The following is a 15,769-nucleotide window of genomic DNA, read 5'->3' as shown; positions in this document are numbered from 1 at the left end:
GACACACAACAATAAAAAATAGTTGACACATATAGCAATGGTAAGACATAATGTAAAACAAAAAGTCATTGAACAATAGTTAAAAGACAAATCATTGGCAAGATGAATGAAAAACAAAAAAATCACTCAATAATAGTTGATAGATAAGATAAGATAAGATAATTATATCTATGTCCAACTAATGACCACAAAGTAGGTCAAAGGGAGTGTTGAGTACACTGATGTATATACAAAGCAGGAGAACTAAACGGTCTCCTATAAAAGATACAATGCATGAAGTAAATCAAAGATACAATGCACGAAGTAAATCAACATTTGGCCCTAGTGGAGAAGATCCATGAGCTAATAGCTCTGAGGATCGGACTTATCTCTCCTAACATTTGAGGTTGAATGAATACCACTGAAGAAACTCAACAAAGTCTGTTGGCCTGATGAAGAGCCGATGGCAAGTGCAGACTATCCACTAAATCATATCTTGGGGGGGTTCACATGCTGTTAAATGCTGGAGGACCTAGTATGTCTCCCAGGAATGAACCTGAGACGGAACTGCTGCTGAGATCTCGTGTGGTAGGGTGAGGTCCCACGGATCCTCACTGATCTAGAGTCTAGATACATACTGGTATCAATCGATTTCTTGGTGCCCCTGTCTGAAGGTAGTACCCTAAGAAAGGTTTGAGATCCTCTGTGTGGGGTCTGGTCTGATGGGAGGTTGAAGAATATGCGCTTGGAACCTAAGAGCCTCTTGCATATATAGGGCCAAACATCTCTGATCGGGGTACCTGAAAAATTCGGCGAGGCTCCAAGAATCTTTGAACAAGCAATGAAATCTTCCTCTGATCTCACAGTAGACATGGCATCCAAGGATGAGGTGCACCTCGGTCTCCACTTCCTGTAAATGACATACCTGGCAGAGTCTATCTAGTCTATCCACCTGGTGGTCTATCTCTACCTGAATTCTATGATAACCTACTCTGAACTGGCCTAGAGGAATGCGAAGGGCATGCATCCAATGGTGAAACCTATCTTGGGGTCGAACAACGAGCTTGTCTCTCAACTCCAAGAAGTGCTTAGCGTAGAAGGCCATCTTTGGGCGCAACAAAAATAATTAGTAAGATACAGATGTGCAAAAAGTCAGTAAACAATAGTAGACTATGGAAAGAAAAAATCACAGAAATATAATTGATAGACAAATTGATAATAAGATACTGATGTAAAAATAAAAAAATTAATGCACAATAATTGACAAACAAATCAATGGTTTCACATAAATATAGTTGATAAACAAATCGATGATAAGATACAAATGTAAAATAAAAAATTACTAAACAATAATTAACAAACAAACCAATAGTTTGGCACAAATTTAATTGTGTGTTAATTTGGTGAGAGCCATTGGTAGAAAATGGATGTCATATCGATGTACATGTTCACATGAAAGTTTGTCAACATTATTGTTAAATTATAAGGTTTTTTTCCACAGTCACCAAGCCAATCCAAAAAAGGAAAAAGTTTAAGAAAGGAACATTGTGGAATGAAAACCTCCATACCATAATAGGAAGAAAAAAACACTCTGAAAAGTTAGGGTGATAGAATTCATTTGTTGCCATTGTTGTTGTTTCGCTAGTCATGTCACCATCCTTCATATTTCTCATTTTTGGATGTTAAAATACCTTTGCTACTCTAACCATTACCAACCTCCAAATAAAAGTTTTTATGTATAATTGTATAGTTATCAACCATAAATATGGTTTGTTCGATATATTAAATTTGGTTTATGTTGGGTTAATTCCGATTTGGTCATGAAGTAATTAGGATAACCTTGATACAATCAATGGTAAGCCTAGGTGGCCAATGTAGTCTTGGAGTGCATAGTGTAGGCTTGAACACTCTTATTAAGAGCATTGAGACTATGTATTGTAACCAATTTGTCACTAAATAATACATGAGTGCACTTGAAAGTATGGGGTTTTTAGTCGGAAGAATTTTCACTAAGAAATATTATTGTTTAATTGTTTGTTGTTTATTTCATTTATTGCAATTATTCTATCTTAAGTTTTTGCACATTCTTCTCTCATGGATAAGTGTAAGAAGTGTATTATGCACCTATGTCTCCTTTCATTTGGTATTAGAGGTTGCAAGGTGTTAGGGAAAATATTTTTTGATCTAGTCTTGGTTTGAATGAAAGCTTATTAAAATGAAAACTTTTTGTAAGAATATAGCAAGCACAATAAGACTTGAAATGGAGAGTTGTTATGAAACCAGCTCACAAAAGATAGAAAAGATAGGCCAACGCCTTAAAATTCAGCCTCTTCGAGAGGCAACCTCCTTTACATTACATAAATGAACAATTCTTCGATGATACAAATGAAAAAACCTCCTTTCTATATATAGGAGTATAAGGAGTCACAATATAACCCAACGACCTAACAATAATAATATAAAGCCAAAAAAATAACAATAGAGGGATTCTATGGGGCACAATAATAACAATATGGGGACAATAGGGGCACAACGATATTAATAAGGGATACAACTACAATAGTAATGGGGTAATCACTAGTATTATAGGGACCTAACATGCCTCTCTCCTTCAAAAAAGTGTTGTCCTCAACGCTTGAGTAGTTATGGATGTTTCTGTATAAAATTCTCATCCTCCCATGTGGAATCTTCACCGGATAAGTTCTTCCACTTGATGAGATACTCCAAAATTGATCGATTTCGTAACTGTCGAGTTCTTGTTTCTGTGACTACTTCCGGTTCCAATATAATTTTTCCTTCCTTGTCAAGTTCTGGAAATATTGTTTGAACTGGGAGCTTGTCGCCTATAACCTTCTTTAAACATGAAACATGGAAAACTGGGTGCACTCGAGAAGCTGCAGGAAGCTCCAATTTGTATGCCATAGTACCAATCTTTTGCAACACCTTGTACAAACCATAATACTTTGGTGATAATTTATTATCCTTCTTAGCTTGCTTGAGAGACATTTCTTTATATGGTTGTAGCCGTAGGAATACCCAATCACCTACATCAAAACTTCTTTCGCTGCGATGTTGATATGCCTGTTGTTTCATTCTATTCTGTGCCAACACAAGGTTATCCTTTAAGAGTTGGAGGACTTGTTGTTGATGTTCGATGTGATGTTCCACTGCTTGAACCTTAGAATTTTCTTTTAAATATGATGTGATGGATGGTGGCTGATATCCAAGAGGTGCCATAAATGGGGTCATTTTTGTTGTTGTATGGAAGGAAGTGTCATACCACCATTCAGCCAGAGGCAACCATTTGACCCATTGTGTCTCTTTATCAGATACAAAGCAACGAAGATATCCTTCCAAACATTTGTTTACTATCTCAGTTTGCCCATCAGATTGAGGATGATAAGATGAGCTATGAGCTAACTGAGTACCAAGACAGGAAAATAATTTTGTCCAAAAATTTCCAGTGAAAATGGGATCTCTGCCACTTACAATAATCTTTGGGTTTCCATGTAGCTTTTGAATTGTTTCCATAAATGCAGTAGAAATTGTACTAGCTTTAAATGGATGTGATAATGCACAAAAGTGTGCATACTTGGTAAGTTTGTCAACTACCACCATGATGACACTCTTTCCCTTAGACTTGGGTAAACCTGTGATAAAATCCATTGAAACCTCCTCCCAACGTTGGCTTGGAATGGATAAAGGTTGTAATAGACTCGGGGTCTTAATTGTTTCAACTTTATTTTGTTGGCAAACCAAACATTCGGCCACAAACTTTTGAATATCTGATTTAAGGCCATCCGAAAAAAATTCCTTCTTAACCCTGTGGTAAGTTTTTAAAAATCCTGAGTGCCCTCCTAAGGGAGAAGTGTGCAATTCCATAAGAATCTTTTGTTTGAGTTGGGAATTCTTACAGAGGTATAAGCGATCTTTGTACCATAACGAATCATTTTGCCAGTGAAATGTATCAGATGTACTAGAATCTTGTTGTAACTTTTGAATAAGTGTCCACACTTCTTCATCATTCTTCCATTGCTCCGTTGCTTCGTTTATCCAATATGGTTGCATAATAGAAATGGCGCACAACAATGCTTCCACATCCTCATCCTTTTTTGAGAGTGCATCTGCCACCACATTTTGCTTCCCTTTTTTGTAGATGATTTCAAAGTCATAACCCAACATCTTTGTGCCCACTTTTGTTGCTCTTCAGAGGATAATCTTTGTCCTAAAAAGTATTTAAGTCTATCATGATCCGTTTTTACCTTGAAGTGTATTCCCATTAGGTAGAGTCGCCATTTCTTAAGTGCATGTAGTATTGCCAATATTTCCTTCTCATAAATAGCTTTGTGTAAAAACTTTCCCTTGATTGGATGACTTTCAAAAGCAATGGGTCTTTCATCTTGCATTAAAACAGCACCAATTCCATTTCCTGAAGCATCACATTCCATAATAAAGGTTTTTGTGAAGTCTGGTGTAGCTAAGACCAGTGCTTGGCACATTGCCTCTTTAAGATGTTTGAAGGCCTTTGTTGCTTCTGGAGTCCATGAAAATGCATATTTCTTCAATAATGTTGTTAGAGGTGCTGCGATTCTCCCATAATTCTTAACAAACTTGCGATAATACCCTGTCAACCCGAGAAATCCTTGCAGATGCTTTATGGATGTGGGGATTTTCCATTCCTTAATGGCTTTAATTTTGCTAGGGTCTACCTTAACTCCTTCATGAGATACAATATGACCTAGATATTCCACCTCTTGTACTTCAAAGAAACATTTGGATCTTTTTGCATATAATTGTTTCTCCTCCAATATTTGTAGCACCCTGTCAACATGTTCAACATGATCCTTCCAAGACTTGCTGTAGATTAGTATATCATCAAAAAATACTAACACAAATTTTCTAAGGAAGGGTTTGAAAATGGAATTCATCAAACCTTGAAATGTAGAAGGTGCATTGGTAAGGCCAAAAGGCATGACCAAAAATTCATAATGACCCTCATGAGTTCTAAATGCTGTTTTTGGAATGTCTTCAGTCTTCATTCTGATTTGATGATATCCTGAACGAAGATCCAACTTGGTGAAGTAAATTGATCCATGTAATTCATCAATGACAGGAATGGGAAACTTATCTTTAATAGTGAGCTTGTTGAGCTCCCTATAATCCGGACACATGCACCATGATCCATCCTTCTTGTGCACCAATACTACTGGAGTAGAGAGAGAACTTTGACTAGGTTGAATTATACCAGCCTCTAGCATTTCTGCAACCATATGCTCAATTTCACTCTTTTGGGCATAGGGATATCTGTACGGCGTGATGTTTGGAGGAACACTTCTTGGAATCAGATGAATAGCATGATCATGATCACGAATAGGTGGGAGACCTTTGGGAGTCTCAAATACCTTGGAATGATTGTCCAAGACTTTTTGGAGATCTGGAGAAATAGATGATTCCGACATGGAAACATCTAGTGAACATAGTTGTGCAATTACACCTCTTTGTTCCTTTTTTAGAAGCTTTGTCATACTGTTAGAGCTGATTATCTTTCCCGGTTTCCCTGCAATACCCCTTAATTCAACTTCCTTTCCTTCCGCAGAAAATTTCATGAAAATTTCTTGAAAATTAAAAGCTATTGTACCCAAGGATTGTAGCCATTGGACTCCTAGTAGAACATCAGCGCATCCCATTGGAATGGAAAGCATTGGGCTAGTCAATACATATTCTCCCATGGATAGCTTGATATTATGGTACTTTCCAGAGAAATTTATCGTTCCTCCATTTGCAACCATCACTTGACACTCTGGTGCTGGATATAGGAAGCAATTCAATTCTTTTGCTATCTTACAATGAATAAAATTGTGGGTACTTCCTGAATCAATCAACACTATTACCTTTTTCTTCTTGATTTGTCCTTCTATCTTGATGGTTTGAGGAGTGGTAATTCCAGCCAATGCATTACAAGATATGGTCAAATTCATTTCTTCTTTATCTAGGTTTCGTTCCTAGAGTATATCCTCTTCTTTTGACCTTTCTTGCTCCTTTTCTTCTTCCTCTTCACAATCTATGTAGAGTAATTTCTTCTCAGCACACTTATGATCTTTAGTGTATTTTCTATCACAACTGTAACAAAGCCCTTTTGCTCTTTTTTCTTCCAATTGTTGTGGTGTCAACCTTATAGGTTGTGGAAGACTAGGGGCAACAACACTTCCATCTTTATGGTTGTGAGTGGTATGCTTTCTGGTTGCCATAATTTTGCTTTCCATTTTTATTGCTAACCTGAATGCCTTCTCTTATGAATCAGGTTCCCAAAGGCGAACATCATGTTGAATATTATCCTTTAAAGTCCCTATGAACACATCAATCCTATGTTCCTCTGGAATATTTTTTACCCTTATGTTCAATTTTTGGAACTCCTCAATGTGCTCCATTATTGAACCCTTTTGTTTGAAACTTATCAATTGGCTAAAAAAAGTGTTGCTTTTTGTATCCTCATAATGTGTTGTCAATTCTTTCGTAAAAATTGCGCAAGTGATAATTTGTTTACGAGAGCAAAGCCATTGATACCATACAAATTGATTTGGTTCCAAATATAAAGTTGCAATACGTACCTTTTGTGTGTTTTTCACATTATTGAGATCGAAAAATTGCTCCATCTGTAATATCCATGTTGTGGGATCCTTGCCATCAAACTTCCTCATATCGATTTTTGGAATATGGTGGGTATTTGATCCAACATTAGAGTCTATAAATCATGATTAACATTTCTTTTGTTCTCATCATGAGTTTCCTTTACTACCCTTTCACCATTAGTAAGCATTTCTTGTAGAAACTTTCTCAAATCTGTCTTCAAATCTTCCATGCCTGTCTTCAAATTTGTCTTCAAATCTATCTTCAAATTGTCCATCTTAGCTTCCATGTCATTCATCTTAGCTTCTACGCCTTTCTTTAAACAATCCATTTTAGCTTCTACGCCTTTCTTTAAACCATCCATCTTAGTTTCTACATCTTTCTTTAAACCATCCATCTTAGATTCTGTTACTTTTTGTGCAAGTGGCCCTTGTTGCACTTGGTCTCGTAATTTTGATATATCATGTTGCATTTCTTCCTCTTCTTCATGAGTCATGCTAGAGCTTTCAGGTTGTTTACTAGGTGCTTGCATTTTCTTTCCTCGGGGTATAAATTACCGATAATAATGCTTTACTATGCCCTTCGAATTCCTTCAAACTAATTTTTCAAACCAAGCTTATGCAAAAATTTAAAAAAAAACTACACACCTTTTTTCACTTTGTAGGAGCTTGATATTGAATATGATGTATCTCTGTAATTTCAGATCATCTAGTTCTAAAATTGCTACCTGCGATAGCCCTATGCATCCTCTTTCTAATGCCACCAGTCTTATCCAAATTGGATTCTCCAGGGAAGAGTTATTCCAAATCTCCCACAGTGACTTGATTATAGACTAGTTCAGTAGAGCGAACTTGTATGACATGCCATGAGTCACTGTTTTGACCTTTGGCTCTGAAAAATATATACAAGAAACTACAGTCTGTCCTCTTTCTGTACCTTCTTACGAAATTTCAATCCGATGCTCAGAGACAAAGTTATGACGATTTCCCCAAGTCACCTGTTTGGAATGTAATTCAGGAGTCTACAAAAAGACCAACTTCTTCAGATCATATCTCCACAAATGTAGTGCAAAAAGCTCTGAAATTCGGTCTCAAGGTTCAGTGTGATGTCTCCTCAAATGGGTTTTTTTTTTAGCTTTTGAAACATCGCAGAAAAATAGTTATAGTGAAAATGCCACAAGGATCTATTTGGAGCAGCAAAACCCTAGAATTCAAAGCTTTGATACCAAATGTTATGAAACCAGCTCACAAAAGCTAGAAAAGATAGGTCAACGCCTTAGAATTCAGCCTCTTCGAGGGGGCAACCTCCTTTACATTACATAAATAAACAATTCTTCAATGATACAAATGACAAAACCTCCTTTCTATATATAGGAGTCTAAGGAGTCACAATATAACCCATCCGACCTAACAATAATAATATAAAGCCACAAAAATATCAATAGAGGGATTCTATGGGGCACAGTAATAACAATATGGGGACAATAGGGGCACAAAAATATTAATAAGGGATACAACTACAATAGTAATGGGGTAATCACTAGTATTATAGGGACCTAACAAGAGTGAGCTTGAATCATGTGGTTTTGGCTTGGAACATGCATGGAGAAGAATGTATTTATGGTTAGATGGATAGTTTGACCACTTGAATGAACTTATTCAATGTTTGATTCGACCCACAATATTTGGAGCATAGAGGGATGTGGGTAAAGAAGTAGGTAGATGCTTCTTGCATTATTTTCTTGAACATATAGAGGGAAGATAACTACTTGGTCTATGTAATTGTATTTGCAACAAGAGGCATGTTAGCAATGAAATAAGTTTGATGTTTCATAGCTTGCATGTTTAGGCATACAATTGTAAGTATTTTTATGGAGGGATTTTGTTGGCCCATGGTAACGCGCGTTGGCACAAACTAGCAAAACTAGGGCATCCCCCTTAGTGAAGGAAATCCCTGAAGTGCCCAAACCCGAAATCGCTATAAAATTCGGAAAAGTAATGCTTGCAGTTCCATAGCATGGGATTCCACAAACCAGCAGGATATCGGAAGGCCTCGAGGCGGTAAGTAGTTTTGACTGAGTCCCTCCAGATGCCACACATCGATTGACACGCGTCTGGTGGATGAGCGAAAAAACCGCCCGCATCGGACGAGTAAACATAGTGAAACTTGTCCGCCCAATATGAAGGACAACCATAGGATCTGGGGGGCCCAGATCAACGGCGGAGATGCATCCTGATGACTGACCGGATTTGACAAGTCAAAAATAAATATGACAGGGGATTTGAAGTCCGATGTAGATAATGAGTTGGCAAATGATTCATGTTTCGCGGGTGATCTTGAAGCAAACAGAATTAACGACCATTCAAAAATGATTCAAGAAATCTGACACCTAGTTCATTAGGAAACATGTGGCCACCTCCCTACGAGGCGTTACCTAGTGATGATGACGCAGAGTAGAGGAATTTGAACAGACAGAGGTAAGGAAACCAAAAAGTCGGGAAGCAGAAACTAACAGTCAAAACAGACTGGCTTTAAAGCCATGACCCGACAGAAGCAAAAAAACAACACAAGAAGGCAGATAGTTAAGAGCAGAAAACAGAGAGTAGAAGCCGAGCTGACCTAAAGGCAGCATCGAGCCAAATAGAGCTAGAGAGATTCAGAGAGTCTGTGTACTCCATAGAAGGCTTGAGAGGTTCAAGCAAACTCCTCGGCATAGGCTTATCATACTATTGTGACCATCAGAGGTCAAATTTCAGTAAGGAGAGTCTGTGCACTCCATTTCTACTGACTTTTATCTGTTTAGTGAGACTCGAATTGAGCTCATTGTTGTAAAAACCATGCTTAAAAGCATAATAGAGAGGCCACCACTGAGAGCTGGACCAGGAGCATTAGGTGAACTCCTTATTAAACTTGTTGTCTTACATGTTTTCCTGTTATGTTTTCTCTAACTGCCTCAATGTCTGTGTATTTTGCAATCTTATCGATCCATTGCATAAAGTGACATAGGCACATCCATGCACATGAGTCTGTAATACATTTAATTCTTTGTCCTGGATAAATTCCAATCAAGTGGTATTAGAGCTCTAGGTTACTAAGGTTAGACAAGCTTGTGCTGGATTTTGTTGTTGAATGCTAACTAGATCAAAGCTTAAATTAGGAGAAGGAGAGTTGGCTGAAACTAACCCGGAAATTGGAAGAGTCTATTCTAAGAGGAAAATGTTAGAAGAAAATCCCTTGGAATCAGACCCCCAGTTCATGGATAGTTTTATGACCATGAGATCCATGGTGGAGGAAATGTATAGGGAATTTAAGAAAAATAGAGATGAAGATTCATCAAACTCCAAACAAGACAAAGGAGTAGAAGAATATCTCCTCCATGACCACTCTAAAGGCAAAGGGAAAGAAGAAAAATTTCTCACACCTCCTAATAGCCCTGAAAATAAAAATAAGACATCTTTGATTAAATTAGATGTTAAATTTGATTTACCAATATATGATGGAGAGTTGAATGCAGAGAAGCTGGATAATTGGATCAGATAGATTGATGTTTATTGCAGAGTGCAGAGCATTGACTCAGACAAGAGTAAGATTCAGCTGGCCAGCCTACGCCTTGGAGGCACTACCTTGGTATGGTGGGAAGGCAGGACACAAGCTGACATGAAGAAACATGGTAAGATTCTTTCTGTCTGGAGTGAATTTGTTTCTACAATTAAAAAGCAATTCTATCCACAAGCCTACATGCAGCAAGCCATGATGAGGTGGCAAACTCTTCGATAACTAAAAGGGAAAAGTGTACAAGGTTACACCCAAGAATTTAGGAAAAGATCTTTGATTCTAGGAATTTCTTTAGACTCACTTGAGACTCTGTTGAAGTATGTAGGTGGTCTACACAGCTACATGAGGTAGACTATCCTCATGTTTAATCCCACTAGCATAGATGAGGTATCCGTTTAGGCTATGCATCTAGAAGCTAGAGGTAAGAATGGGAACCCAGAAGTTGGGGGATCATCCAAACCTACTGCAAGAAAAAATAAGGAGAAAAGAAAACAGAAATGGAAAGAGAGGAAGGTAAACACTGTACAGAAAAGCATGTCTTCATACACTCACTGTAAGAAGGATGGGCATGATGATGAACACTGCTGGATTCTGCATCCGGAGCTGAAACCTAAGAATTCCGAGGGAAAGAAGAAGAAGACTGCTGCAGCTATTCAAAAGGATTTGGGGTCAGACTCAAGAGATGAAGCAACAATCATAGCCACGGGTATAAAAGGTAAAAATTCTGAAGCATCTAGTAGTAATTCTGCACAATCTACTGATAATGAAGAAAATGAGAGAAAAAGACATGAGATTTTTCATATTCGAGTTATTTCCAATCATCAAAAGATTGATACTTTGTTTGATAGTGACTCACAAGTAAATTTAATTTCTGAAGAAATTGTGAAGAAGTTGGGATTACTAACCACACCTCACAAGAAACCATATCCATTAGGTTGGTTATGTGATAAAGCAAAGCTACAAGTGACTAGACAATGTAAACTTAAGTTTTCTTTTGGGTCAGCATTTGTAGATGAGGTTGAGTTAGATATAGTTCCTTTGGATATATGTGGAATTTTTTTAGGAAGTCCTTACTTGTATGATAGAAGAGCTATTTTCTATAGAGCTGAGAACAAGTATCTACTCGTTAAAGATGGAATCGAATATATTGTAAGAGCTCATAAGCTCAAGAATAATTACACCCTCATAAACTTAGGGCAGATGAAACGAATTGTAAATTCATGCAAATTTTTTTTAGTAATGGTTGTAAAAGAAAAGAAACCTGATAAAACCAATGTATTTGAGGGCTGTGATGCTAAACAACAAGCTGATTTAGAAAAAGTTGTTTCAGAATATGATATATTGTTTCAAGAACCTAAAGGTCTGCTGCCCAAAAAAGAAATAGTGCATGATATTAATTTGCAGCAAGATGCTCCATTGCCTAACATTGGAATGTACAGGTTGTCCGCTTTAGAGAATGCAGAAATCAAGAAGCAGGTACAGGAGCTGCTCGAGAAGGGGTTCATCAGACCTAGCACATCACCATGTGGGTCTCCAATTGTTTTAGTGAGAAAGAAAGATGGCTCATGGAGAATGTGCATTGATTACTGAGCATTGAATAAGATAACGATAAAAAATCGTTATCCCCTTCCTCGCATAGATGATCTATTAGATCAGTTGAAAGAAGTTGTTTATTTTTCCAAGTTAGACTTGAATAATGGCTATCATTAGGTCAGAGTTGCAGAGCAAGATGCATGGAAGACTACTTTCAAAACAAAGCAGGGATTGTATGAGTGGCTGGTTATGCCTTTTGGCTTAACTAATGCTCCTGCTACTTTCATGAGAGTAATGAATGATGTACTCAGACCTTTTCTTGATGATTTTGTTATTGTATATCTGGATGACATTCTTATATTCAAAAAAACGTGGGAAGAACATTTAAAGCATGTTAAGCAGACTCTAGATGTTTTGAAGAGAGAAAATATTTATGTTAAACTCTCAAAATGTGAATTTTGCAACACATCTTTGAATTATTTGGGACATATAGTAGGGGGTGGTGAATTGAAGATAGATCCCTCTAAGGTTGCGGTCATTGTAAACTGGCCTAAACCCAAATCTGCTACAAAAGTTAGAAGCTTCTTAGGAGCAGCAAAATATTGGAGAAAGTCTATTTCTAACGTTTCCTTAATTGCAGCTCCCTTACATGCTTTAACAGGATTGAACAAGGTGTTTTAGTGGGGAGGCAAATAGCAGAAAGCCTTCGACTCCTTGAAAGAAAAGATTAGTACAGCACCAGTACTAGCACTTCCCGATCTTCAAAGACCATTTGAGATTGAAACAGATGCCAATGACTATGCCATGGGAGCAGTTTTGACACAGCATGGTAAACCCATATGTTATCATTCTGAGACATTTAATTCTGCAGTAGTTAACTATCCCACATATGATAAAGAATTGGATGCATTAGTACAGAATGTGAAAAAGTGAAAAAATTACTTAATGGGCAAAGAGACAGTTATATATACTGATCATCAACCACTTCAATATCTACACTCCGAAACTAAGTTGCAGCAATCAAGACACTATAGATGGATGGGTTTTCTACAACAATTTCATTTAGTCATCAGATATAAAAAGGGCATACACAATAAATTTGCAGATATGTTGTCCAGACCAATTATAAATGCATCTACTATACTTAAGCATAATTCAGTATTGCATGAAAGCTACATTGAACAATATGCTCAAGATATAGATTTTAAAGATGTATATGCAACTTTAAGTCAAGGCAAACGAGTAGAAGAATTGGATTATCATGTTAAGGACCAACTCTTGTATCATTTTGGGAAGTTATGCATTCCGCAAACTGAAAGAGTAAAGATAATTCGAGAAGCACACACTTCTCTAATATTAGGTCACTTTGGTGTAAGTAAAACAATTGCATAGTTGCAAAGATTTTGTTATTGGCCAAAAATGAATGAGACAGTTTCTAGATATGTAAGAGAGTGTACCATGTGTAATAAAAGCAAGACCAACAATAGAAAACTAGGTTTGTACACTCCACTACCAGTTTCTTCTCATCCTTGGGAAAGTGTTTCCATGGACTTTGTTGGAGGACTGCCTCAATCTAGGAAAGGTCATGACTATTTATATGTTGTTGTGGATAGCTTCAGCGAAATGTGTATTTTAATACTTTGTAACAAACATATTACAGCTGAACAAACTGCAAAATTGTTCTTCCAACATGTATGGGTCCATTTTGGATTACCCACTTCCATAATATCTGATTGAGATACCCGATTTGTTGGGAAATTTTGGTCAAGTTTGTGGGAATTGATGGACACCAGGCTGAAGAAAAGCACAGCTTTTGATCCGCAAACAGATGGCCAAATAAAAGTGGCCAACAGGACAGTGATCCAGTTGCTCAGAGGTTATTACAACAAGCATCCTAAACTTTGGGATGAACATTTATGTTATGTGCAACATGCCTACAACTGAGCTAAACATTCTTCTACACAGAGATCTCCTTTTGAGACCTGTTTTGGTTTCACACCAAGGCCTCCCTTGGATTTTGTCTTTGGTAAAGACATAGCAGTTGATGGACACAATGATGTGGACAAGGCAACCAAGTTCATTGAACAAATCCAAGAGATTCACTAGGAAGTACAGGAACAACTGGAAAAGATCCAAACCAAGTACAAGGCAAGGCATGACAAGCATCGGATGGAGCATAGTTTCCAAGTTGGTGATCAAGTTTGGCTGTTTATCAGCAAAGACAAAATGCATGGTGAAGGTAAGAAGCTGAAGCCAATAAGGTATGGACCTTTCAAGATACTTGAGAGAATTGGTGAGAATGCTTTTTGCCTTGTTCTACCAGCTTACATGCACATCTACTCAGTTGTTAATGCAGACAGCTTGAGACTATTTGAACCTTCATTAATTGAAGATCCCGAAGAGAAAAGTCAATTGCCTTCTATTGATGATCTGTTGCCTGAATATATTAATGAATTGCAGGAAGATACAGTTTTGGACAGGAAGGTAAGAACTACGCGTAGAGGGGATGTTGAATACCTCAGGATTGGACTCAAAGGTTCAAAACAAAGCAATGCGAAATGGATAGAAATTGAGCAAGCGAGGAAGCAATACCCTCACTTGATTGAAGCTTAAAAGAAAACCAAATTTTTGTGCTCCAAAAGCTTTTTCAGTGGGAAGGTCGTGATTTGAATTGGATCCTAAACACTCTCTAAGTTTTCATGACTGTTTCAAATTATGCCAAAAGATTCAAGTCTTAGAAAAATCAAAGCTATCAGAAGGAATCCTCGTAATAGTTGCAGTTGTGGCCAGAGCGGAGCAACGAGGACCCTCGGTCGAGTGCGCAGACCGTTGGCCCATGGTAACGTGCGCTGGCACAAACTGGAAAAACCGGAGGCCAAATCAAGAAACGGGGGTGGTTTATGATACGCGATTAGCACTGAAGGAAAGCCCCGAAGCACCCGGCCCGAAATCGCTATAAAATTAGGAAAGGTAACGCGTTTGGTTCCGTAGCGCAGGATTCCACAAACCGACAGGATATCGGAAGGCCTCGAGGCGGTAAGCAGTTTTGACTGAGTCCCGCCCGATGCCACACATCGAGCGACACGTGTCTGATAGATGAGAGAGAAAACTGCCCACATCAGATGGGTAAACATCGTGCAACTTGTCCGCCCGATATGAAGGACAACCGTAGGATCTGGGGGCCCAGATCAACGGCAGAGATGTGTCCCGATGACTGACTAGATTTGACAAGTCAAAAAGCAAGATGATAGGGGATTTGAAGTCCAACGTAGATGATGAGTTGGCAAACGATTCATGTTTTGCGGGTGATCTTGAAGCAAACAGAATTAACGGCCATTCAAAAATGATTCAAGGAATCTGACATCCAGTTTGTTAGGAAACAGGTGGCCACCTCCCTGCGAGGCGTTACCTAGTGATGATGATGTAGAGTAGAGGAATTCAAATGGACAGAGGTAAGGAAACCAAAAGGTCGGGAAGCGGAAATGAACAATCAAAAGAACAGACTGGCTTTAAAGCCATGACCTGACAGAAGCACAAAAAAAACACAAGGCAGATAGCTAAAAGCAGAAAACAGAGAGTAGAAGCCGAGTTGACCTAAAGGCAGCATCGAACCAAATAGAGCCAGAGAGAGTCAGAGAGTTTGTGTACTCCATAGAAGGCTTGAGAGGTTCAAGCAAACTCCTCGGCATAGGCTTGTCATACTACTGTGACCATCAGAGGTCGAATTTCAGTAAGGAGAGTCTGTGCACTCCATTCCTACTGACTTTTATCTGTTTAGTGAGACTCAAATTGAGCTCATTGTTGTAAAAACCTTGCTTAAAAACATAATGGAGAGGCCACCACTGATAGCTGGACCAGGAGACGTAGCCCAGGAGCATTGGGTGAACTCCTTGTTAAACTTGTTGTCTTACATGTTTTCCTGTTATGTTTTCTCTAACTGCCTCAGTGTCTGTGTATTTTGCAATCTTATCAATCCATTGCATAAAGTAACATAGGCATATCCATGCACGTGAGTCTGTAATACCTTTAATTCTTTGTCCTGGATAAATTCCAGATCATCGAATCACTAATGTAA

Source organism: Pinus tabuliformis, chromosome 3_2, assembly GCF_031772625.1.
Source record: "Pinus tabuliformis cultivar Carrire ecotype Pingquan chromosome 3_2, CPIR1, whole genome shotgun sequence".
Lineage (NCBI taxonomy): Eukaryota > Viridiplantae > Streptophyta > Pinopsida > Pinales > Pinaceae > Pinus > Pinus tabuliformis.
This window is presented reverse-complemented; position numbering follows the sequence as displayed.